Source organism: Phoca vitulina, unplaced genomic scaffold (assembly GCF_004348235.1).
Source record: "Phoca vitulina isolate PV1807 unplaced genomic scaffold, GSC_HSeal_1.0 scaffold5, whole genome shotgun sequence".
NCBI classification, from domain to species: domain Eukaryota; kingdom Metazoa; phylum Chordata; class Mammalia; order Carnivora; family Phocidae; genus Phoca; species Phoca vitulina.
The window spans coordinates 50,710,175-50,734,005 of record NW_022589708.1 but is presented as its reverse complement, the minus strand read 5'-3'; the positions used below and the strand labels follow the sequence as shown (position 1 = coordinate 50,734,005).

The 23,831-nt window shown below is 43.1% G+C and overlaps 1 pseudogene; it reads left to right on the top strand.

The window, feature by feature from the left end:
- The window catches only part of LOC116631599, a 53,371-nt pseudogene extending 39,950 nt beyond the window's left edge, over positions 1-13,421 (top strand).
- The last annotated feature ends 10,410 nt before the right edge of the window (positions 13,422-23,831 follow it).

The following is a 23,831-nucleotide window of genomic DNA, read 5'->3' as shown; positions in this document are numbered from 1 at the left end:
CTACATTCTTCTTCTTTTTTTTTTTCTTTCTTAATATATATTGCATTATTTGTTTCAGAGGTACAGATCTGAGATTCAACAGTGTTGCACAATTCACAGCGCTTACCAGAGCACATACCCTCCCCAGTGTCCATCACCCAGTCACCCCATCCCTCCCACCCCACCCCCCACTCCAGCAACCCTCAGTTTGTTTCCTGAGATTAAGAATTCCTCATATCAGTGAGGTCATATGATATATATCTTTCTCTGTTTGACTTATTTCACTCAGCATAATACCCTCCAGTTCTATCCATGTCGTTGCAAATGGCAAGATCTCATTCCTTTTGATGGCTGCATAATATTCCATTGTATATATATACCACTTCTTCTTTATCCATTCATCTGTCGATGGACATCTTGGCTCTTTCCATAGTTTGGCTATTGTGGACATTGCTGCTATAAACATCGGGGTGCCCATACCCCTTCGGATCCCTACATTTGTATCTTTGGGGTAAATACCCAGTAGTGCAATTGCTGGGTCATATGGTAGCTCTATTTTCAACTTTTTGAGGAATCTCCACACTGTTTTCCAGAGTGGCTGTACCAGCTTGCATTCCCACCAACAGTGTAAGAGGGTTCCCCTTTCTCCACATCCCTGCCAACATCTGTCATTTCCTGACTTGTTAATTTTAGCCAATCTGACTGGTGTGAGGTGGTATCTCATTGAGGTTTTGATTTGGATTTCCCTGATGCCGAGTGATGTTGAGCACTTTTTCATGTGTCTGTTGGCCTTTTGGATGTCTTCTTTGGAAAAATGTCTGTTCACGTCTTCTGCCCATTTCTTGATTGGATTCTTTGTTCTTTGGGTGTTGAGTTTGATAAGTGCTTTATAGATTTTGGATACTAGCCCTTTATCTGATATGTCATTTGCAAATATCTTCTCCCATTCTGTCGGTTGTCTTTTGGTTTTGTTGACTGTTTCCTTTGCTGTGCAAAAGCTTTTTATCTTGATGAAGTCCCAATAGTTCCTTTTTGCCCTTGCTTCCCTTGCCTTTGGCGATGTTTCTGAGAAGAAGTTGCTGCGGCTGAGGTCGAAGAGGTTGCTGCCTGTGTTCTCCTTTAGGATTTTGATGGACTCCTATCTCACATTTAGATCCTTCAACCATTTGAGTCTATTTTTGTGTGTGGTGTAAGGAAATGATCCAGGTTGATTCTTCTGCATGTGGCTGTCCAATTTTCCCAACACCATTTGTTGAAGAGACTTTTTTCCATTGGACATTCTTTCCTGCTTTGTCAAAGATTAGTTGACCATAGAGTTGAGGGTCCATTTCTGGGCTCTCTATTCTGTTCCATTGATCTATGTGCCTGTTTTTGTGCCAGTACCATACTGTCTTGATGATGACAGCTTTGTAGTAGAGCTGGAAGTCCGGAATTGTGATGCCGCCAGCTTTGCTTTTCTTTTTCAACATTCCTCTGGCTATGCGGGGTCTTTTCTGGTTCCATACAAATTTTAGGATTATTTGTTTCATTTCTTTGAAAAAAGTGGATGGTATTTTGATGGGGATTGCACTGAATGTGTAGATTGCTCTAGGTAGCATTGACATCTTCACAATATTTGTTCTTCCAATCCATGAGCATGGAACATTTTTCCATTTCTTTGTGTCTTCCTCAATTTCTTTCATGAGTATTTTATAGTTTTCTGGGTACAGATCCTTTGCCTCTTTGGTTAGATATATTCCTAGGTATCTTATGGTTTTGGGTGCAATTGTAAATGGGATCGACTCCTTAATTTCTCTTTCTTCTGTCTTGTTGTTGGTGTATAGGAATGCCACTGACTTCTGTGCATTGATTTTATATCCTGCCACTTTACTGAATTCCTGTATGAGTTCTAGCAGTTTTGGGGTGGAGTCTTTGGGATTTTCCACATAAAGTATCATATCATCTGCAAAGAGTGAGAGTTTGACTTCTTCTTTGCCGATTTGGATGCCTTTTATTTCTTTTTGTTGTCTGATTGCTGTGTCTAGGACTTCCAATACTATGTTGAATAGCAGTGGTGATAGTGGACATCCCTGCCGTGTTCCTGACCTTAGGGGGAAAGCTCTCAATTTTTCCCCATTGAGAATGATATTCGCTGTAGGTTTTTCATAGATGGCTTTTATGATATTGAGGTATGTACACTCTATCCCTATACTCTGAAGAGTTTTGATCAAGAAAGGATGCTGTACTTTGTCAAATGCTTTTTCTGCATCTATTGAGAGGATCATATGATTCTTGTTCTTTCTTTTGTTAATGTATTGTATCACGTTGATTGATTTGCGGATGTTGAACCAACCTTGCAGCCCAGGGATAAATCCCACTTGGTCGTGGTGAATAATCCTTTTAATGTACTGTTGGATCCTATTGGCTAGTATTTTGGTGAGAATTTTTGCATCCATGTTCATCAGGGATATTGGTCTGTAATTCTCCTTTTTGATGGGGTCTTTGTCTGGTTTTGGGGTCAAGGTAATGCTGGCCTCATAAAATGAGTTTGGAAGTTATCCTTCCATTTCTATTTTTTGGAACAGTTTCAGAAGAATAGGTATTAATTCTTCTTTAAATGTTTGGTAGAATTCCCCTGGGAAGCCATCTGGCCCTGGGCTTTTGTGTTTTGGGAGATTTTTGATGACTGCTTCAATTTCCTTAGTGGTTATAGGTCTGTTCAGGTTTTCTATTTCTTCCTGGTTCAGTTTTGGTAGTTGATACATCTCTAGGAATGCATCCATTTCTTCCAGGTTATCTAATTTGCTGGCATAGAGTTGCTCATAATAATGTTCTTATAATTGTTTGTATTTCTTTGATGTTGGTTGTGATCTCTCCTCTTTCATTCATGATTTTGTTGATTTGGGTCATTTCTCTTTTCTTTTTGATAAGTCTGGCCAGGGGTTTATCAATCTTGTTAATTCTTTCAAAGAACCAGCTCCTTGTTTCGTTGATCTGTTCTACTGTTCTTTTAGTTTCTATTTCATTGATTTCTGCTCTGATCTTTATTATTTCTCTTCTCCTGCTGGGTTTAGGCTTTATTTGCTGTTCTTTCTCCAGCTCCTTTAGGTGTAGGGTTAGGTTGTGTACTTGAGAAAGGCTTGTTTCTTGAGAAAGGCTTGTATTGCTATATACTTTCCTCTTAGGACTGCCTTTGCTGCATCCCAAAGATTTTGAATAGTTGTGTTTTCATTTTCATTGGTTTCCATGAATTTTTTTAATTCTTCTTTAATTTCCTGGTTGACTCATTCATTCTTCAGTAGGATGCTCTTTAGCCTCCATGTATTTGAGTTCTTTCCGACTTTCCTCTTGTGATTGAGTTCTAGTTTCAAAGCATTGTGGTCTGAAAATAGGCAGGGGATGATCCCAATCTTCTGGTACCGGTTGAGACCTGATTTATGACCTAGGATGTGATCTATTCTGGAGAATGTTCCATGGGCACTAGAGAAGAATGTGTATTCCGTTGCTTTGGGATGGAATGTTCTGAATATGTCTGTGAAGTCCATTTGGTCCAGTGTGTCATTTAAAGTCTTTATTTCCTTGTTGATCTTTTGCTTAGATGATCTGTCCATTTCAGTGAGGGGGGTGTTAAAGTCCCCCACTATTATTGTATTGTTGTCGATGTGTTTCTTTGCTTTTGTTATTAATTGCCTTATATAATTGGCTGCTCCCATGTTAGGGGCATAGATATTTACAATTGTTAGATCTTCTTGTTGGATAGACCCTTTAAGTATGATATAGTGTCCTTCCTCATCTCTTATTACAGTCTTTGGTTTAAAATCTAATTTGTCTGATATAAGGATTGCCACCCCAGCTTTCTTTTGGTGTCCATTAGCATGGTAAATGGTTTTCCACCCCCTCACTTTCAATCTGGGGGTGTCTTTGGGTCTAAAATGAGTCTCTTGCAGACAGCATATCGATGGGTCTTGTTTTTTAATCCAATCTGATAGCCTGTGTCTTTTGATTGGGGCATTTAGCCCATTTACATTCAGGGTAACTATTGAAAGATAGGAATTTAGTGCCATTGTATTGCCTGTAAGGTGACTATTACTGTATATTGTCTGTGTTCCTTTCTGGTCTATGTTGCTTTTAGGCTCTCTCTTTGCTTAGAGGACCCCTTTCAAGATTTCTTGTAGGGCTGGTTTCGTGTTTGTAAATTCCTTTAGTTTTTGTTTGTCCTGGAAGCTTTTTATCTCTCCTTCAATTTTCAATGACAGCCTAGTTGGATATAGTATTCTTGGCTGCATATTTTTCTCATTTAGTGCTCTGAATATGTCCTGCCAGTCCTTTCTGGCCTGCCAGGTCTCTGTGGATAAGTCTGTTGCCAATCTAATGTTTCTACCATTGTAGGTTACATATCTCTTCTCCCGAGCTGCTTTCAGGATTTTCTCTTTGTCTCTGAGACTCGTAAGTTTTACTATTAGATGTCGGGGTGTTGACCTATTTTTATTGATTTTGAGAGGGGTTCTCTGTGCTTCCTGGATTTTGATGCCTGTTTCCTTCCCCACATTAGGGAAGTTCTCTGCTCTAATTTGCTCCATTATACCTTCTGCCCCTCTCTCTCTTTCTTCTTCTTCTGGGATCCCAATTATTCTAATGTTGTTTCGTCTTATGGTATCGTTTATCTCTCGAATTCTGCCCTCATGATCCAGTAGTTGTTTATCTCTCTTTTTCTCAGCTTCTTTATTTTCCATCATTTGGTCTTCTATATCACTGATTTTCTCTTCTGCCTCATTTATCCTAGCAGTTAGCGCCCCCATATTTGATTGCACCTCATTAATAGCCTTTTTGATTTCGACTTGGTTAGATTTTAGTTCTTTTACTTCTCCAGAAAGGGTTTCTCTAATAACTTCCATGCTTTTTTCAAGCCCAGCTAGTATCTTTAAAGTGATGATTCTGAACTCTAAATCTGACATCGTACTAATGTCCATATTGAGTAGGTCCCTGGCAGTCGGTACTACTTCTTGTTCTTTTTGTTGAGGTGATTTTTTCCAGCTTGTCATTTTGTGCAGAGGAGAATAGATTAATGAGAGAACAAAATGCTAGCAGGGTAACAACGTCCCCAGAAAATATACTCTAAACAAATCAGAAAAGACCTGAAGCAGTGGGAAAAGAAAGGGAAAGAGAAAAAAGAAAAAAGAAAAAAAGAAAAAGAAAAAGATAAAGATAAACAAAAACAGAACAAAACAAAACAAAACAAAAACAGAATGTGATCAAATATGATCAGGCTGGTTTATAGATCAGTGCCACACACTAGATTTTGGGTGTATTTTGGTCTGTTAAAAGAAAGTCCCTCCCAAAATTTTAAAGAAAGAAAAACTTATATATGTACAAAAATAAGGGTTGATATGATGAAGGGATGGAATATGACTGTAAAGATGGAAATTATAAAAAATTTTATAAAAGGAATTGATAAGTTGTTTGAAAAAAGAAAGAAGAGGATTTAAAAAAAAAAAGAAAAGAAAAAAAAAGGAGAGAATGTGATCAGGCAGGGGAGTAGAAAAAAACCATACACTAGATTTAGAGTATATTTGATCTGTTAGAAGAAACTATCTCAAAATTTTAAAGAAAGAACAACTTATATATATATGCCAAAAATACGGGTAACTACTATGAAGGGATAGAATATGACTCTAAAAATGAAAAATAAAAATGTTTTTTTTAAAAAGGGAAAAAGAAAAATTAAAAAAAAAAAAGAAAGAAAAAAGAAAAAAAGACAGTTAAAAAAAATAATTAACTTTGAAAGACTAAAGAATCATGGTAAAAAAGCCATGAGTTCTATGTGCAATATTCCCCTAGTGCTGGAGTTCTGCCGTTCTCATTGATCGGTAAACTTGGTCTTGGCTGGCTGTTCTCACTGATCTTCTGGGGGCGGGGCCTGTTGCCGTGGTTCCCAAATGTCTTTGCCGGAGGCAGAACTGCCCCGCCCTTGCCCGGTCTGGGCTAAGTAATCTGCTCGGGTTTGCTCTCAGGAGCTTTTGTTCCCTGCAAGCTTTCCGTACAGCTTTGGAGGCGGAGAGTGAAAATGGCGGCCTCCCAGTCTCCGCCCCGGAGGAGCCGAGAACTCGGGGTCCCGCTCCTCAGTGCGCCCCCAGAGAAAAGCAGTCAGTCACTCCCCTCTCCCCGGTCTCCGGCCACACTCCGTGCTCACCCGGCCTGTGACCGCGCGTTTCTATCTCTGGCCCCCGACCCCGGGTGGAGTCTCCAAACCCAGCAGATCCCTGCGGTGCACTCCTGCGCCTCTCCTCCTGGGGGAAGAAGGTGAGTCTCCCCGGATCTGCCGCTTGTTGGGTCCCTGCTGGAGGAGCAGTGGCCCGACTGTGCCGCGGATCATGGTTTATGGCAACCCCGAGCTGAGAGCCCGCGCCTCGGCTCCGTCTCTGCAGCCGGCTTCCCTGCTCCGATACCTGGGAGCTCTGCCGCACTCAGGCACCCCCGGTCTTTCTGTGACCCCGAGGGTCCTGAGACCACACTGTCCCGCGAGGGTTCCACCCCCCACTTAGCCACCAGAGTGACGGCCCTCAGCGGAGCAGACTTCTAAAAGTTCCGATTTTGTGCTCCGCGGCTCTATCACTTGCCAAAAGCGGCTGACGGAGGCCCCTCCCCTGCCGTCTATCCTCCCGAATATCGCCTCGGATTCACTTCTCCGCACGTCCTACCTTCCAGAAAGTGGTCGCTTCTCTGTTCAGAGAGTTGTTGCTATTCTTAACTTCGATCTCCTGTTGAGTCTGTAGGTGTTCAGAATGGTTTGATCCCTATCCAGCTGAATTCCTGAGACCAGATGAAATCCAGATCTCCTACTCCTCCGCCATCTTGCTCCACCCCCTCAAATCACCTACTCTAACCAACTCTACTAGGTTTCTGTAAAAGGCTCTGGGACTGTCCTCCTTCACAGCTTGTTCATGTCATTCCCAGGCTTTATCTGTCCTTGGCAGTTCTGGCTGCCTGTGATTTTACCTGGAAGCTCTGAGATCACTTCTTGTTTGCACTTGATACAACTTTCTGCAAGTCGTTTGGCACTTGTGACCTCTGAACTCTGATTTTTTTTTTTTTTAGATTTTATTTATTTATTTGTCAGAGAAAGAGACAGAGAGAGCACACAAGCAGGGGGAGTGGGAGAGGGAGAAGCAAACTCCCCGCTAAGCAGGGAGCCCGATGCAGAACTTGATTCCAGGACCCTGGGACCATGACCCAAGCCGAAGGCAGACGCTTAGTCGACTGAGCCACCCAGGTGTCCCTGATTTTTTTTTTTTAAACATTTAAACAGTTTCTTCTACAGGGCTGTGAGCTTTATTATATCACCAATACTTGATCAAATATTTGTTGATCAAGGCCCTGAAAACACTCTGACTCCTGGGGGACATGAGCTTCTGTGTAGAGTAGGAATAGAGAGGATCAGCTAAGAGGAAGAAAGATGAAGATAAAATAAGGCACAGATTAAAAATTGCTTCTCAGTCTTTATTCTTTTATTCTTCTCTTGCTTTGCTACAATCTCTGGTGGGGGAGCAGGTTTCCTCTCTATCCGGTGGCAAGAATACAAAGTATGATCCTTGGGCCAATGACCGAAGTCAGGTACCAAAGTCCATTTCACTGGCTCACTTGGGGTTTGAGGCATCCCTGAGACAAAAAATGTAAGATATTTTTCATTATTCATTGATTTAATGTCCTTCATACTGCTAGACTAATAAAATCAGCAGTTTAAAAACGAGTTTTATGTAGTATCTTAAGATTATATAGTTTTGATGATATCTTTATTAATGTAATGATCCTATGGGAAACTTTTTTCTAAGAAAAGATTATATCATTTAAATCCTTGTTTTATGTTAAGGGGAATTTGATTAGTGTTGATACACTATTGTGGTTCCCTCTGATTTTCTCTAGGTTAAAGCACTTAAATAGTTGATAAAATATCATCTTGTTCCTATTCTGTGCTTGTAGACAGTATTTTGGTTGACTTCAGGGCTGAATTATTTTTCCTGAAATCATTTCATAAAAAGGACCAGCAATTTGCTGATAAGTTTCTTAGCAATGACTGTAAGGTCAAGGCATAATAACATATTGATTACACAATGGAGTAACAGGAATGAGATAATGGTACTTCTTATGTGATAACTTAAAACAATTACCCCGTTTTGGGGGCTCATACTGCCGAAGTTTAATTTTAGTTTTTTTAAGGAATGATTTTTAAAAAGCAAAAAAAGAGCTGTTAGGTTGATTTGTTTTCTTTCAAACAGTCTTAATAGCTTCAATTTTTGGAACTTAACTCCTTGAAGACAGCAACATTGCACTTGATAATATTTTGCTCATTCCTCTATAGGATGTTTGTTCGGTTGAGAAATGAAAATGGGTCTCAGTATATTACATAGAGTGATTTGTTCTAAATGGCACAAAAACTGTTTCTGGGCCAGGACAGTGTTAGTTCAACATCCTGTGAGAGTTGATGCTTACTCTGATGCATGGACACCATGGTCTAGTGAAATCTGCACATTAGGGAATTTCCTGTGCCTTCATCCGCGCCCCCCCCCCCCACATACATTATTAGTTTTGTGTAATAGGAAAGAGGAAATATGCAAAGGCACAGACACCATTCTGAATTACGGGACCAATTTTTTCCCCGGTGTTTATGATGTTTCTGTACAGTGTGCTTTAGTGTGTAAAGGGACACACTGGTGTTGCGTGCTCAACAAAACAGAAAATCTTTTCTTGAAATGATTAGAAAGCAAATACTATTTTATAGATCTGGTGTCCTGGCATTGTGGGGAGAATGCTAGTGTATCTGGTGCTTTCATTAGAAACAAAGTAAACTGTAGGGAGTTTACCAAAATTCTGCCACCTCACCCCTTTTAAAACCAAACTGAGCAAGAGGACCAAATTGCTGTTTTATTCACAATTTGGTCTTCCTGTGGTGGTGGTAGTCCTCTGCTCCCATTGTTTGTTTTGCTTTATGTTGGACACCAACAGAGACTAAAACTACACTTTATGGACTTCTAGTTTGGCAATATGCTGGCAAATGGGAAAACAAGCAACATAAACCAAATTTCTGCCACAATGCTTTTAATATTGAGACAGATTTTTATCTAACAGAGCCAACAGAATGGAACATGAGAGCACCAGCAGCTCAGGGCTGTAAACACAGTTTCCTGATGACACGTCCCCAGGGGGACAGATCATACAGTTTCTATATTATTCAGCTTGTCATTCTACTGGCACAGAACTGATTTTTGCCTCAGAAAATGTCTCTTTCCTGAAACTCCAGCTGTCCTTCATTCATAAAGCAGCATTTAATAAGATGGTTGTTTACTAGGAAAACAATGCTAATGTTAATAATGAATCACTAGCAATATAGCATATTCTTTATTGTAGATGGTCTACTTGCTGCCAAATAGCTGGAGGAAAAATGCAATCAAGCATTTAAACATCATAGCTGGATGTTTCCAAACATAAGCGTCCAGATGTTTAGCATTGTAGAGGTAATGTGTTTGATTGCTTGCCTTTTTCATATTTTATCTGGATCTTTTGATGTTCTGTAGAGAGTCATGACTATTCTTCATTTTCAGGATGCTGAGCAGTTTTGTTCGTCATGAATAGCAACAATAATGCTGAAGACTGGCAGAAGCCAAGCCTGGCCGGGATTGCTCCAGATACGGGAGAAGAGGAAGAAATGAGACTCAGACTATGGTTAAATGGGTCCCTCTCCTGGCTAATGTGTATGGAAGCATGTGCCTTTTAAAAGGCATCAACTGAATCAGTTTTCATGCTTCAGTCAAGGGGCAACTAGGAATTAAGAAGTTGGAAGGGTCAGATCCTCTTGTTTTCCTTGAGACCCAGAGGCTGAATAACCAGGTCCTTCTTTAGGATAGCCACTTCACAGGAAGAAAGCTAACTGTCTTTATGCCAGTGAGGATACAGGCTTCCAAGGAATCTGGTCCAGCTAAACTGTAGTAGAGTTGTTCCCTCCCTTAGACTGATGCTTCATCAGGCAAAATGACAAATCTAAAGTAAACAATATAAAGCACTTTCTCCTTTTAGGATCTCAGAGTACCCAACCCAAATCAATTCATGCTTCCTACTGCAAACTTCTCTGACGTTGAGTTATTGGTACTTATAATTAGAGTCATTGCTGAATGCTCCACTGAATTAAAACCCTGCAAATTAATCATCTCATCAAAGGTGGCTCAGTTTCAGAACTGGATTCATAGATCCTGGTGCTAAAATAGATGCAACTCCCTCCTAAGAGTGAAAGCAAAAATAGTCATTTACTGACATGTCCCTGCAGGAATCAATAACATTACAGATCATGGAGGAGCCAAGAATAGCTGGGGCATATTAATAACTCAGTCTGCTCACTGATTTTATTCAAGATGACTAGTTAAAGAACCCTGCACTGATGATGACTCCATGACATGAGGAACAATGTCATCATTAACATGTGGACCATTTAGCATTTAGAACATTTCACACATAAAGAGAACTTAACACAAGACTATTTCTTGTGCTTTAGACAGATGGTTTAATGTTTCTTTAGCCTTCAGCCTATCAGGCCACCCATGGTTTTCTTCAGCCAAGGGCTTTTTAAAAATAAATGGTGTATAGCAATTTTCTAGCAAGACTGACTGCAGCATATTTCCCTAAATCTTTTTCCTACACTTAACTATCCCTTACAGTGGTTTGCAGTAGACAAACCTCCCTGACACTAATTCCTCACATATAAGTAATTACTGACATAAAAGGAGATGAAGGGGCTGAAATTTCATCATTAATGGTTTCTTTGCTACAGAAGAGCTATTTAGAAATGATTACTTTGGAAAACAGTTCTTCCCTGATTAGACACTGCCTGACTCTGGGAAAGCTGTTCCCCCAGAATCTTTCAATACAGTAAATGATACCCCAACATAGATGGATAACTGTGGGTGGCAAAAGATGCATATAAGCGTTGGTTTAAAAATGGCAGAGAAGAGTAATTGTATCTCTCTCTGAGGAATATGTAAATGTGTTTAGGAAGGGACACAAAGGCTGCAGATTCCCTGCTCCTACCATCAAAGTGGAAATCAAGCACAGTGGAAAAGAAAGGGGGGATGCATTCTTATAGTGCAAACTTCTATAGGGATCTTAATGACCCCCTGCACTGCTCTGGCTCTTGTTCATCTCTCCAGGGTCTTCCGTGAACTCTTTTAGGGGAACAACATGACCCAAGACCCAGAGACTCTGCAGATTGGCCCAGATGGATGCTTATTTGCACATTTTTCTCTATGTAACCTCTTCGATAGGGTTCAGAAGAAGCAAGCTTAGGCCTGGAGCACAGAAAAGCCATCACACAGCAGAGAGGGTTTAGTGATCAGATGTATTTAGAGGGCAAGTGTCTCCTGATTGCCTACTCAGGAGGGCATGAGAGGCTGGAAGTCTGGGCGCAGAGCCTCTGATTGGCTTTTTTCTCTTTGAGGAACAAAGATGTCTTGCTGGAGGCTCAGATTTCCCGCTGACACGTTATGCTGGGCCAGACTGGAATTCTTGCAAGTTCTGTGGCTGCAGCTGGTGTCAGGGTTTTGCACCCAAACTGTCAATTTCCACACCTATGAGAGGAAGCCCAGGGCACCGATATCGGTGTTCTGTCTGGCCGTGTCCTGTGTAATTACCAGTTCGAGGTACCACGCCAGTTCTGCCTGATGAAGTTCAATAGCTCACTGTTCGGGGTGTGCGAGGGCGACGGGCAGCGGACCGTTAGGAACGCGGGCTCGGACCACGAGTAGCTGCACAGCCAGGCACCACAGTGTGTGCTGGTCTTCGACGTGGTCAACTTCTCGCAGGAGCAGTTCCGGCTGGTGCACGTGGAGGTGGAGGTGAGGGACATCAACGACCATGCGCCATGCTTCCCCCGGGCCTAGATCCCCGTGGATGTGTCTGAGGGCGCAGCTGTGGGCACGTGCATCCTGCTGGAGGTGCTTGTGGACGAGACGTGGGGGCCAGCGGGCTGCAGAGCGTGCGCCTGGCCGAGCCTCACAGTCCCTTCCGCGTGGAACTGCAGACGCGCGCGGACGGCGCCCAGTGCGCGGACCTAGTGCTGCTACAGGAGCTGGACCGCGAGAGCCAGGCCGCCTACAGCCTGGAGCTGGTGGCCCAGGACGACGGCCGCCCGCCGCGCTCCGCCACGGCCGCCCTCAGCTTGCGAGTGCTGGACGCCAACGACCACAGCCCGGCCTTCCCGCAGGGCGCCGTGGCCGAAGTGGAGCTGGCGGAGGACGCTCCCGTGAGCTCGCTGCTGCTCGACCTGGACGCGGCCGACCCCGACGAGGGCCCCAACGGCGACGTGGTGTTCGCCTTCGGGGCCCGCACCCCGCCCGAGGCGCGCCGCCTCTTCCGCCTGGACCCGCGCTCGGGCCGCCTCACCCTGGCAGGACCGGTGGACTACGAGCGCCAGGACACCTATGAGCTGGACGTGCGGGCCCAGGACCGCGGTCCTGGGACCCGGGCTTCCGCCTGCAAGGTCATCGTGCGCGTCCACGACGTCAGTGACAACGCTCCGGACATCACCATCACTCCGCTGGCCGCCCCGGGCGCACCTGCCCCTCTCCCTTCGCCGCCACCGCTTTCGCGGGTGCACATGCGACCTCCAACCCGGTCCGGGACGCCAGAGGCCGGCGCCGTGTCTCTGGTGCCAGAGGGGGCGGCGCGCGAGAGCCTGGTGGCGCTGGCCAGCACCTCGGACAGAGACTCGGGCGCCAACTGGCAGGTGCGCTGCGCCCTCTACGCGCAGGAGCACTTCCGGCTGCAGCCGGCCTACGCGGGCAGCTACCTGGTGGTGACCGCGGCGTCGCTGGACCGCGAGCGCATCGCCGAGTACAACCTGACGCTGTTGGCTGAGGACCGCGGCGCGCCCCCGCTACGCGCGTGAGTGACGAGAACAACAACGCGCCAGTCTTCACACGGCGGGTCTACGAGGTGTCCGTGTGTGAGAACAACCCGCCCGGCGCCTACTTGGCCACGGTGGCCGCCCGGGACCCCGACCCGGGCCGCAACGGCCAGGTCACCTACCGGCTGCTGGAGGCTGAAGTGGGTCGCGCCCTACGTCTCGGTGGACCCCACCACTGGGGAGCTGAGCGCACGACGGTGCTTTGACGGCGGTGAACTGGCCGAGCTGCCGCTGGGGCCGGAAACACTCGACGGCGGCTCTCCGCCGCCCGGGCGCCGGGAAGTGGTGTGGCAGCATGTGGAGGACCTGAACGACCACGCACCTCGGCTGGTCATACTGCCACTCTTCAGTGGCTCAGTCCAGCTGCCTCTGCCCCAGGGCGCGCCCCTGAGCTGCATGGTGATCCGACCGCGGACGAAGGCCCCAACGCCGAGCTAACTTACACACTTCTCCGCAGCGACTTCGCCGACGGGTGAGCTGTCTCTTCAGCGCCACCTGTCCCCACAGCTCACCGGCCAGCTGACGGCGGTCGTCGTGGTGCTGGACGGAGGCCAGCCGGCCCTGTCCTGTGCCACCACTTTGCTCCTAACGCCGACGGACTCGGCGCCACCTGGCGGAAAAGTGGTGCTGGTGCTGGTGCTGTTGCCGCCGCCGCCTCGGTCGCTGCCAAAGGAGGGAGCAGAGGGGGACCCTCCTGGCGGCGCACAGTGCAGGGAGCAGGGCGGCAGCCTGGCTTCCCGGTCGTGTTGTTGGGGGTTTTGGCCAGTGGCTGCGGCCTTCTGCTGGTGGCCATTGCCACCGTGACTTGTTCCAGCCAAGGCGAGGCTAGGACTCGAAGGAAGACGCTTTGTGAGCGTAGCCCGAGCTGGTCCCACGCGACAAGTGGCCAGGCTGGCCCAAGTCGCAGAGCGGTGGGGGCTGCCTCCGAGGGCTTCCAGCTGAGGTTCTTCCCGAAGACACTGCCCCTTTCCTTTTATGCAGAGGCCCAGGAGGGTGAGGCTGCGGAGATTTCCCAGTGCGGGGATAGTGGGGTGTTCTTGTGCTCCTTGCTTGGGGAGAGGAGCGGGATCCTGCCGGCCCAGGTAGACCACCCTGGCAGTCTTAGTGTCCTCATTAACTTTTAGTAGATTTTGTGCCGAGAGCGTTATGAAAATTCAGCGCCTGCTCAGGTTTGGGACTTCAAAGGACTAATTTTTCAGGACTTGTTTATTTTTTATTTGAGAGGAAAATTTCTTCCCAGATGAAGGCAGAAGGAGGCACGATTGTCATGTGTTCATGGAGGCCCAGGTCTGTTTTGGCTGGTTTTGCCCCTGGTAACTTCCTTGTGGGTCCAGTTGGAACATCTCCATCCCTCAGGGTTTAAATGCTGTCTTCATGAAGCACTCCCCATGAGGGATATTGTGCCTGTTTCGTCAGTTTTGATATCTGAGTGTGAAATATTAACTGCTACTCTCACCCCTCTTTTTAAATAGGATTCAGGCTAGGTCCCCTCCATTCCCCATCCCTGTGTGGAGAGGATAAATCTGCGAGTTCAAGGTAATTTCAGAGTGTGAATCGTTCTCTCTAAGCAATGTGTTTGATGTTTTGTACATTTTTATGGATAACAAAGTGAGTCTGTCCTTTTCACTTCTAGGACACATTCAAATCCAGATGAATTTAGTGTGGAAGATAACAGAAGAGGAGACAGTGAATTGAATGATACCAGTTCTGACGTCAGTAGAGAGGGCGCTTCAAGAAAGCATCTTTTCCAGTGATTACAAAGCGAGAGGGTAAGTTCAGACCTGCGACTTTGAAGCTCTTCCTCACAAAGTCATCATAATTCTGTATGGCTGACTGAATTTTAAAAAACTAAACAAGTGATCTCAAATGGGCATTCATAGAGGGGAGTATGCTGAGTGCTGCTGAACAGAGCTAACAGTTTTTTTGGACCACTTCTTATTTAGCTGGTTCTACATATTTTAAATACTGTACACTTACTGACTTATTTATTCCCTGTAAGAAATCCAAGGAGGTAGGAGACCAAGGCACAGAGTTTAAATAACTTGCCCAAGTATCGGAGTTAAGATCTTAGCCCAGTAATTCCAGCTATAGATTTCCTCCTCTTAATCAGCTATTAAGCTGCCTCTATTAATGCAAAAAGATTAAAACACTAAAAAATCAGAATATTGTGGTTAGTAATACAAAAATAATTTTGTACTGCAAGCACTAAGGAGAACTTCCCATTCGTGGGGATTTCAGAAGTGGATAGCATATGAATAGGTAAATTTTTTATAGACTAGGATGCCATTTGCTGGGAGCATATGAATATGTGGTTTTGTTTGGCTGTGCTTTGTTTCGAGAATCTTGCACCCACCCAACATCACGCTATTCAACCTAGCCTCCTATAATGTTTGGGAGTTTTGTTTTAGGTCGAAATCTTGGTAATGGTGTCTAGTTCTGTGGGGAAAATCAATTATGGGAGCTTTGTGTTAGTTTCCATGAAAGTGGGCACTAGATCTTTGGTCCCTCAAAGAAGATACCTTACTCTCAAAGATGAGTCCTGATGGTATGTCCTAGTGATTCAAATATCTCTTCACTTTATGGATATTTTTGTCCAATCTGTGTTTAGTTCCTTCAACATTTTTTTTTTTTTTAAACAAGATGACTTCTAGAAGCATCTGCATCCTGGTCCCTTTCTGAATATCCTCTAGTTTGTAAATATCTTTCCTAAAATTAGACCCTTACAGTTGGATACAGCACTGCAGAACTGGCCTATCTCCTGAGTTCCAAATTAATATTTCCAGTTGCCTACTCAACATCTCCATTTGGGTATCTAATAGACATGCTACATGTTCAAAACTGAACTCTTGATTTCTATTCTACAAACCTATTCTTTCTCTAATGTTTGTATCTCAGTAAATGACAACTTTATTCACTCAGTTGCTGCCATGGCCAAATCCCTGGGTCATTCTTGATTTGTGTCTTTCCACACTCAACTTCCAATCCATCAGCAAATCTGATTGGATTCACTTTGAAAATATGTTCCCAATCAGTGCTCCTCTCACTACCTTCTTTGCAGCTGTCCTACTCCAGGCACTATCATCTCTTGCCTAGATAACTCCAAACAGGACTCTCGGCTTCCATACTTGCCCTCTTGCAGTCTGTTTTCCAAATCAGGTCACATAATTCAACTCTCTAAAGAGTTCTCGCTTAAAATGAAATCCCAAAAAAATCCTCATCATGGTGTCCCAATTACTACTGCCTTTTGTGACAAAATGTGACTCACAATGCAGCAGTTTAAAACAACTACTTTATTATGCCCATGGATTCCATGGGTCATTTTGGACAGGACATAGCAGGGATGCCTTGTTTCTGCTCCAAAGTGTTTGAAGCCTTAGCTGAGAAGATGTAATGGTTGGGGGCTGGAATCATCTGGAAGGCTTAGTTAGATGCATGTCTGGCTTGTGAGTTAGGATTATTCGAAGTCTAGGATTGCTCACTAAGGGGTGGGAAGTGGGGGCTACGTGTGCCCTTTTAGGCATGGCAGCCTTAGGAAAGTCACGTGGGGGCTCAGGGTTGCAAGCATGAATGTTCCACTAAATAAGACAGAAGGCATATCCTCTTTTATGAACCAGACTCAGAAATGGTACAGTCATTCAAGTTCTACTGGTCCGAGCAGTCTTAAGCCTACCCAGATTCAAAGGGAGGGGACGAAAGACCCCTCCTCTACATTGAAAAATTACTAGAGACTTTTGGGGCCATGTTTGTAAATAAGCCACACATGGCCCATAAAGTCCTATATTATCTATATAACCTATATACCTATATAACCAGAAGCAAGCCCCTGGTTGCTTCTCCCAGATGATTTCTTATTACTCTTCCCCTTGATAATTTAGATTGCTGTATTGGCTCTCTTGCTGTTTCTTGAATAAACCAAACATATTTCATCTCAGACCTCGGGGTCTTGCTGTTCTCTCTGCTTGGTATGCTTTTTTTTGAGATATCCATATTGTCTGCTTCTGCCTTCATTTATGACTTTGTTCAAATGTCTATCCTCTCAAAGAGATCTTCCATACCTTCCATACCTTCCATACCTCAAGCTGTTTCCTCCAGCTTTATTTTCCTTCATATCATTTATCACTGTCTGACATTACTTTATGTATTTATCATTTGTTCCCTGTTCAATCATCAAGCATCAAATATGTACTAAAAAAATGAGTGACTGAATAAATGAATGATGAAAGGTGTAGTCCAGCCAGCTTATACATCACAAGTGTATGACTTTTTCTTATCATATTGCATTTTAGATTAGGGTAAAATTGTGCTGGTGTTTTTTAGAAGTTCCATTGTGCTGCATTACTTTCTAGAAGATTTTAGTGTCATCTCAAAACTTGAAGATTTTGCAGTAAGTTTATCTTTTCAGATCATTTAATGTTAAATTATCCTTTTCTAAAAAAGATCAAATTCCTGGGACTCCTACTGTTTATTCTCTGTTTAGAGAATGACCAGCTTATTCTTCTCTTAACTCAGTTTCAACTTCATAATAATAGGGCAGGCTCTCTGGATCGGTTGGTAGCTCAGGGGGCTGCTATGGCAAACAGTAGGGTGATCAAGGGGATGCATTCAATCTGGGGGGATATAGTTACTTGGTAATAATAATCACAACATTTCCTCTTACCTATATTCAATGGCAACATTTTATTTTTTTATTTATTAAGTATTTACACAGCACTTACTATGTACCAAGAACTGTGCTAGGTGCTCCACAGATATTAGCTCACTTAATCCTCACAATAATGTTATTAAGTAGGTACTATCATTTAATCACATCTCACAGAAGGGGAAACTGAAGCAAGAGTTGTTAAGAGGGTTTTGATCAAGACCACCCAGCTGTAGGGGCTGAGCTGGGTTTTCAATTCCAGAAGTCTGGCTCCAGAGTTCATGCTTTTAATGTTCTGCTGTAGTGCATTTTCAGTGGGTTTTTAAACGCTTATTTTATGGGTCTTCTAAAGGTTTAGGACCGATTTACATTCCTGAGGATGTTTCTGTCTTTGACTTTAAATGAGATGTTCTGATTTATGGTTTGGTTTATGCTCCAGTTCTCTGCTGCATTTTCTTGTAAAACTTTTAGTGGGATTATTGAAAGGATGACACATGGGTGATGGCAAGATAATTGAATTAGATGTTGATAGCTGGAATTAAGAAGTTTAGTGAAATTATTTTTATCATTTTTTTCATCTCACTTTTAATAGTTAACACAGAGAATAAATGGATTAATAAACACACTGATATTCTTCTGAACCTTCATTTTATTTATGTATTTACTTTTCTTCCCAGTTTTTATTTAAATTCCAGTTAGTTAACATACAGTATAATATTAGTTTCACACGTAGGATTTAGTGATCCATCACTTACATACAACACCCAGTGCTCATCACAAGTGCCCTCCTTAATGCCCATCACCCATTTAACCTATCCCCCTGCCCACCTCCCCTCCAGCAACCCTCAGTTTGTTCTCTCTAGTCAAGAGTCTGCTTTATGGTTTGCTCTCTCTCTCTCTTTTTTCCCCGTGTTTATCTGTTTTGTTTCTTAAATTCTACATATGAGTGAAACATATGGCATTTGTCTTTCTCTGAGTAACTTATTTTGTTTAGCATAATACTCTCTAGCTCCATCCATTTCATGCAAATGGCAAGATTTCATTCTTTTTTATTGGCTGAGTAATATTCCATTGTATATGTACACCACCATCTTTATCCATTCATTAGTCGATGGACATCTGGGCTGTTTCCATAATTTGGCTATTGTTGATAATGCTGCTATAAACATTGGGGGTGCATGTATTCCCTTGAATCAGTATGTTTGTATCCTTTGGGTAAATACCTAGTAGTACAATTGCTGGATAGTAGGGTAGTTCTATTTTGAACTTTTTGAGCAACCTCCATACTGTTCTCGAGTGGCTGCACCAGTGTGCATTCCCACCAGCGGTGCAAGAGGGTTCCCCTTTCTCTGCATCCTTACCAATATCTGTTGAGAAATTTCATTTTAGACTGTAATTTTTACCATTTCTCTCACCAAAGCTATATCAGAGATTCCAGCAAATTATTTAATTTAGTTGCTTGAATTTTATTTCCATTTCATTTCATCAATGCACCAGCAGGTGGAGGTACAAGTCATTGGCAGAAAATCCAAAGGAAGGAAAAAAAAATAAACAGCTAAAAAGCTAGTCCCTGAACAACTGAATGTTGTTTGCATTTTTAAGTATATTGCCACATAGCATTCTGACTTTTTAAATATTTTACACTCTTCCATTTTATTTTCAAGTTGCTTCAGATCATTCAGAATGAAAAACACTTAAGAATCCTGAAAGATTAATCGAGGAATCTCAAACAGCAAGACTCTTTCATCGCTTCATGAAAATAGGCACAGGATTGCACTTTCTTCAAGTATCCTTTACCCTCACATTTCCCAGCTGAGAAATATGAATTTCCAACTGGTACACTCAGAACTCAAAGGATGTTATTTTCAAGTCTGTGAATCCCAAAGTGAAGGGCTGCCAAGTGTATATGACAGAGTTCAGAACTACAGGCCCGCAATGTCACCTCCCCCCCCCGCCCTTCTCAGACAGAATGATGAATTAAATCATCCTTCAGTGGATGGATCACCTTCACATAATTCAGAAAGAGCCACTTCATTCCGAAATGATGCAACTCATATGGACAGTTATATTTTGGGAATATACACATTTATGTTTCTGTCAAGTATTTATAAGCCAAGTTGCATACATGAGTCTCCTGGTTTTGATAGACATTTCCCTAAATTATGTCAATAGTCAATGTCAGAGCACGTGATGATTTTATATAATCCAGGATATTTTACCAAAAAGTCTTAGATGCAACCTTTTTTGCCACAAGAATAATAAATGAACATCTATTTTATATTCTAGGATCACTTGTGAATTTAAATAAAATATTTGATCTAGCTGCACGTTGATGTTTGGGTGTTTGCAGTTCTACTGGGAACACAATTTAACTTTGAATAACTTTAGGCTGCATTAAGAATCCGGGGGGCGCCTGGGTGGTTCAGTCGGTTAAGCATCCAACTCTTGATTTTGGCTTGGGGCATGATCTCAGGGTCATGGGATCGAGCCCCACATGAGGCTCTGTGCTCAGTGGGGAGTCTGCTTGTCTCCTTCTTCCTCTGCCCCTCCCCCTCCCACACACTCTTTCTCTGTCAAATAAATAAATCCTAAAAAAAAAAAGAATCTGGACTCCAACTGTAACCATAGGCCCAATGGGGAGAAAGAGGAAAGAGCATTGGGTGAAGGAGAAAGTTCAGGCAGCACTGGGGTGAAATGATCCCAGAATCATTTCTCTAGCCTGACATCTGACGGAGTTGCTGCGTGTTTCATGGGTAGAGCGGTGGCAGGTTCTGATAATGAGTGAAAATCAAATGGAGGTGGCTGGTCATGTTGTGCTTCTGATCACACAACCCATTCATTTTTTTTTTTTTTTAAAGATTATTTGTTTATTTGAGAGAGAGAGAGTATGAGCAGGAGGGAGGGGCCCAGGACCCTGGGATCATGACCTGGGCTGAAGGCAGAGGCTTAGCTGACTAAGCCACCAGGTACCCCTCAACCCATTCATAATAGTAGCTCATTCAGAGGTGGAGGTGAGGGGAGGAGCAGTGGGAAGAGCTAGAGAGAGTCTTAAGGCCTTAGCCCCCTGGACTAGCGTTCCCAGCAGAACTCTGCTCCAGCCCTGAACAGGAGGCTAGGTAGAAATTGGGATAGAAGACCAGGGGCAAAAGAAGGGATTGGACCCAGATTGCAGTGGCTCACACAGGGTATGTGAGCAGCTGGGTCTCGTCTGTGGCTGACCAGATCCTGGGGCCAGCCAAGCTGGGTGATGGGATGGAGGCAGCTGGATTGTGTCTTCTTCTCTCTAAAATTAGTTCAGACTATGGGAAAAATTGAGTCTGCAAGTGCAGGATACTAATGTCTTCCCAAAGAGAAGCATCTTGGCTTATCAAGATCCAATGGGCAAGAACTGTCTTCCCAACACAATAGCCACCAGCCACATGTGGATGTTTAAGTGTTTAAATTTAAATGAATTAATATTCAATACAATGAAAAATTCAGTTCCATGGTCACATTAGCCACATCTCAGTTGCTCAATAGCCACACATGGCTAGTGGCTACAGTGTTGGACGGAGCAGCTATAAAACATTCCATCATCACCATTCTAGTGAACAACACTGATCTGGAAGAAGTGACAGGCCAGAGGAACACCTCCATGGGCTGGGGCTGGTGAGGGCAGCCAGTGACCTACCCTCCTTGCTCAGCACATATAAGGGGGACTGTGTGTTCTCTTTTCTCCACACTCTACATTTCCCTGGTCAAAGACAGTAAGTCTTTTATTGGTTCATATAAGTATTTCAAAATGGATTGACACATTATATTATTTATTATAAAATATTTGAAAAATATCTCAAGACAAGAATTCCCAATAGTACAAGCTTTTCTGCATGGCTGGGGAATTTCTGAAGGCTCTTCTGCTATTCTAGCTAGCACCTCAAATTTATAGCCCTCATATTCAGTCCTATAACCTTAGAGGTTTTGCAGCAATATTCGTGATAAAACCAACCCACTCGTACTCCTGAGCTCTCCCACGAAATAATGCAGCAGTTTTTAAGACCAGTAATTCATTCTTTAGTTATGCTCAGGCAAGAAGCTCGTAAGTACTTTAAACTCCTTTGGTCACTGGCCTCCCATAGAAAATCACTGCTGTGGAAATTGATTTCCAGGTCCATTGGTGTCTTCAGAGTCAGAATGCTTTTCTAAGCATCAGCTTTCCAGAATAGGTGGTCTAGCCTCCAGAGAGATTGCAGCAAACAAGAATGTACCCAGTTTTACATGAGACGTGCCTTAAAAATAAAATAAACACCTATTTTGGGTTATGTTGAATAATATTTCAACTTCATTAGAGTAATTTGTTTTATAAGTGAATTCTGTGGGAAATGTTTACAGAAGCTAAGAATCTAGAACTTTCCCTCAAGTTTATAAACATAGTATAAGATGTATTTGTTTTTCTTAAAACCAGGTTCACATGTTTTTGTAGTGGTCGCTTCTACCTTAATTATGATTCCTCAAGCAATTTATAACTCTGGAATCCTGCCTGTTTATGACTGCATTCTCAGGGAGAAATAATAACTGGCTACATTTATCAAACACTTATTGCAAACAAGGCTCCTTGGTAAATGCTTTTTGTGAGTTACTGTATTTATACCTCGTAACCATCCTAGGAAGTAGTTATATTATCATCCCCATTTCATAGATGAGGAAATGGAGGTTTAGAGAGGATAATTTGTCTGAGGTCCTATAGTAAGTGAAGGAATTGTGATATAACATTAAAGTACCTGAATTTTAGGTTGACAGCTGGATGAAATTGTGTATGCATATGCTCATGTGACCACCACCCAGATCAAAGTCTAGAACATTTCCAGGTCCCCAGAAGACTCCTTTGTGTACCTTCCCAGGCAATAGCTCTTCTCAAAGTAACCACTACTGAAGCCCCTTTGACCATCTATTCCTTTTTCTTGTCCTTGAACTTCATATAAATAAAATCATACCATATATCCTCGTTGGTGCCTGACTCAGCATTATGTCTGTGAGCTTCCATTACACACAGCCACACTGCATGGACCAGTAGTTGGTTCCTTCTCACTGCTGTATGGTATTTCATTTATGAACTTGCCACAGTTTATTTATCCATTCTACAGTTGAGGGACATTAGGGTGATTCCAAGTTTTTAGCTTTTGTGAATGGTGAATTAATTTACACATTTTTTGGTACACATAAACACTTATTTCAACAGAAATAAGGCCTTATAACAAGGAGTAGGATTGCTGGGTCAAAGGGTGATGGACCTAGGATTTGAACCTCGGGTTTTCTGAGTCCAGTGGTCCCCATTGTGCAATACCCACTACCTCATTAACAGCTAACATTGACCGAGAACTCTCTATGTGCTGGATACTCTGATAAGCTCTATTTTTCTAAGCAGCCTCTTGATCAATTGAGAGCTTTCTATAAGCTTAACTAATAACAGCAGGGGAAGTTTTATATTTGCTCAACAAATAAGAGAGTCTTTTAAATTATCACTAAATAGCTGATGTATTACCGTGTATGTGGAATGCTTAGGTTCTCTTTGAAAAGACCATAATAATATCTATCTTTGACAGACTTGTTTTGCTCATTGAAACGTATACGGTAGGAGTAGAGTTAGCAATTGATTGTTCATTTGCTTGTATACTATAATTAGCTAAGGAAGAAACAAATCAATTTAAAACCAATTTCCATAGTCTACACATGCATGGGAATTGATTGCAGACTTGAATTTGCTGAATAAAAAGTGAAGCTAGCTAATCTCAATTTGTATTTCATCGAGTAGATGTCAGCTATTGATTTCTGTGGCTTACGACTGGTGAGGCCCTATGTCTGTCATTCTTTAAAGGTAGCGCAGTACAATCGCTGTGCAGTTTAATTAGGTGTGGGCTAGTCATTTCGCTTGCATGAGGAAGATGAAATATTTAGCCATAGTGGAAGGAAAAACCTCAGCCAGCTGCCTGTTCTCTCACTCTTTCAGACGCTTACTTATCTTCATTTAATGTCCATTGATCCTCATTGTTGGATGTGGTGCAGAGGAGCCCTTTTGTAACAGGGTGCTGGAAGATCGGGCGAACACCGACCTTACAGGCTAGCTGAGTTCTCTCAAGCTTTCTTGAACTCTGGACAGCGCAGCATCGCATTTTAGGGGAATGACTTGGCCCACGTGTTATAGAATAGCCTTCCACGGTGCTTGGTTTTTCAAAAGAGTAACCCATGCTGCCTTGGCCGCACAGGATTCGTATACAACTTGACCAGTTGTGATGCCTTCTGACCTGGCATAGC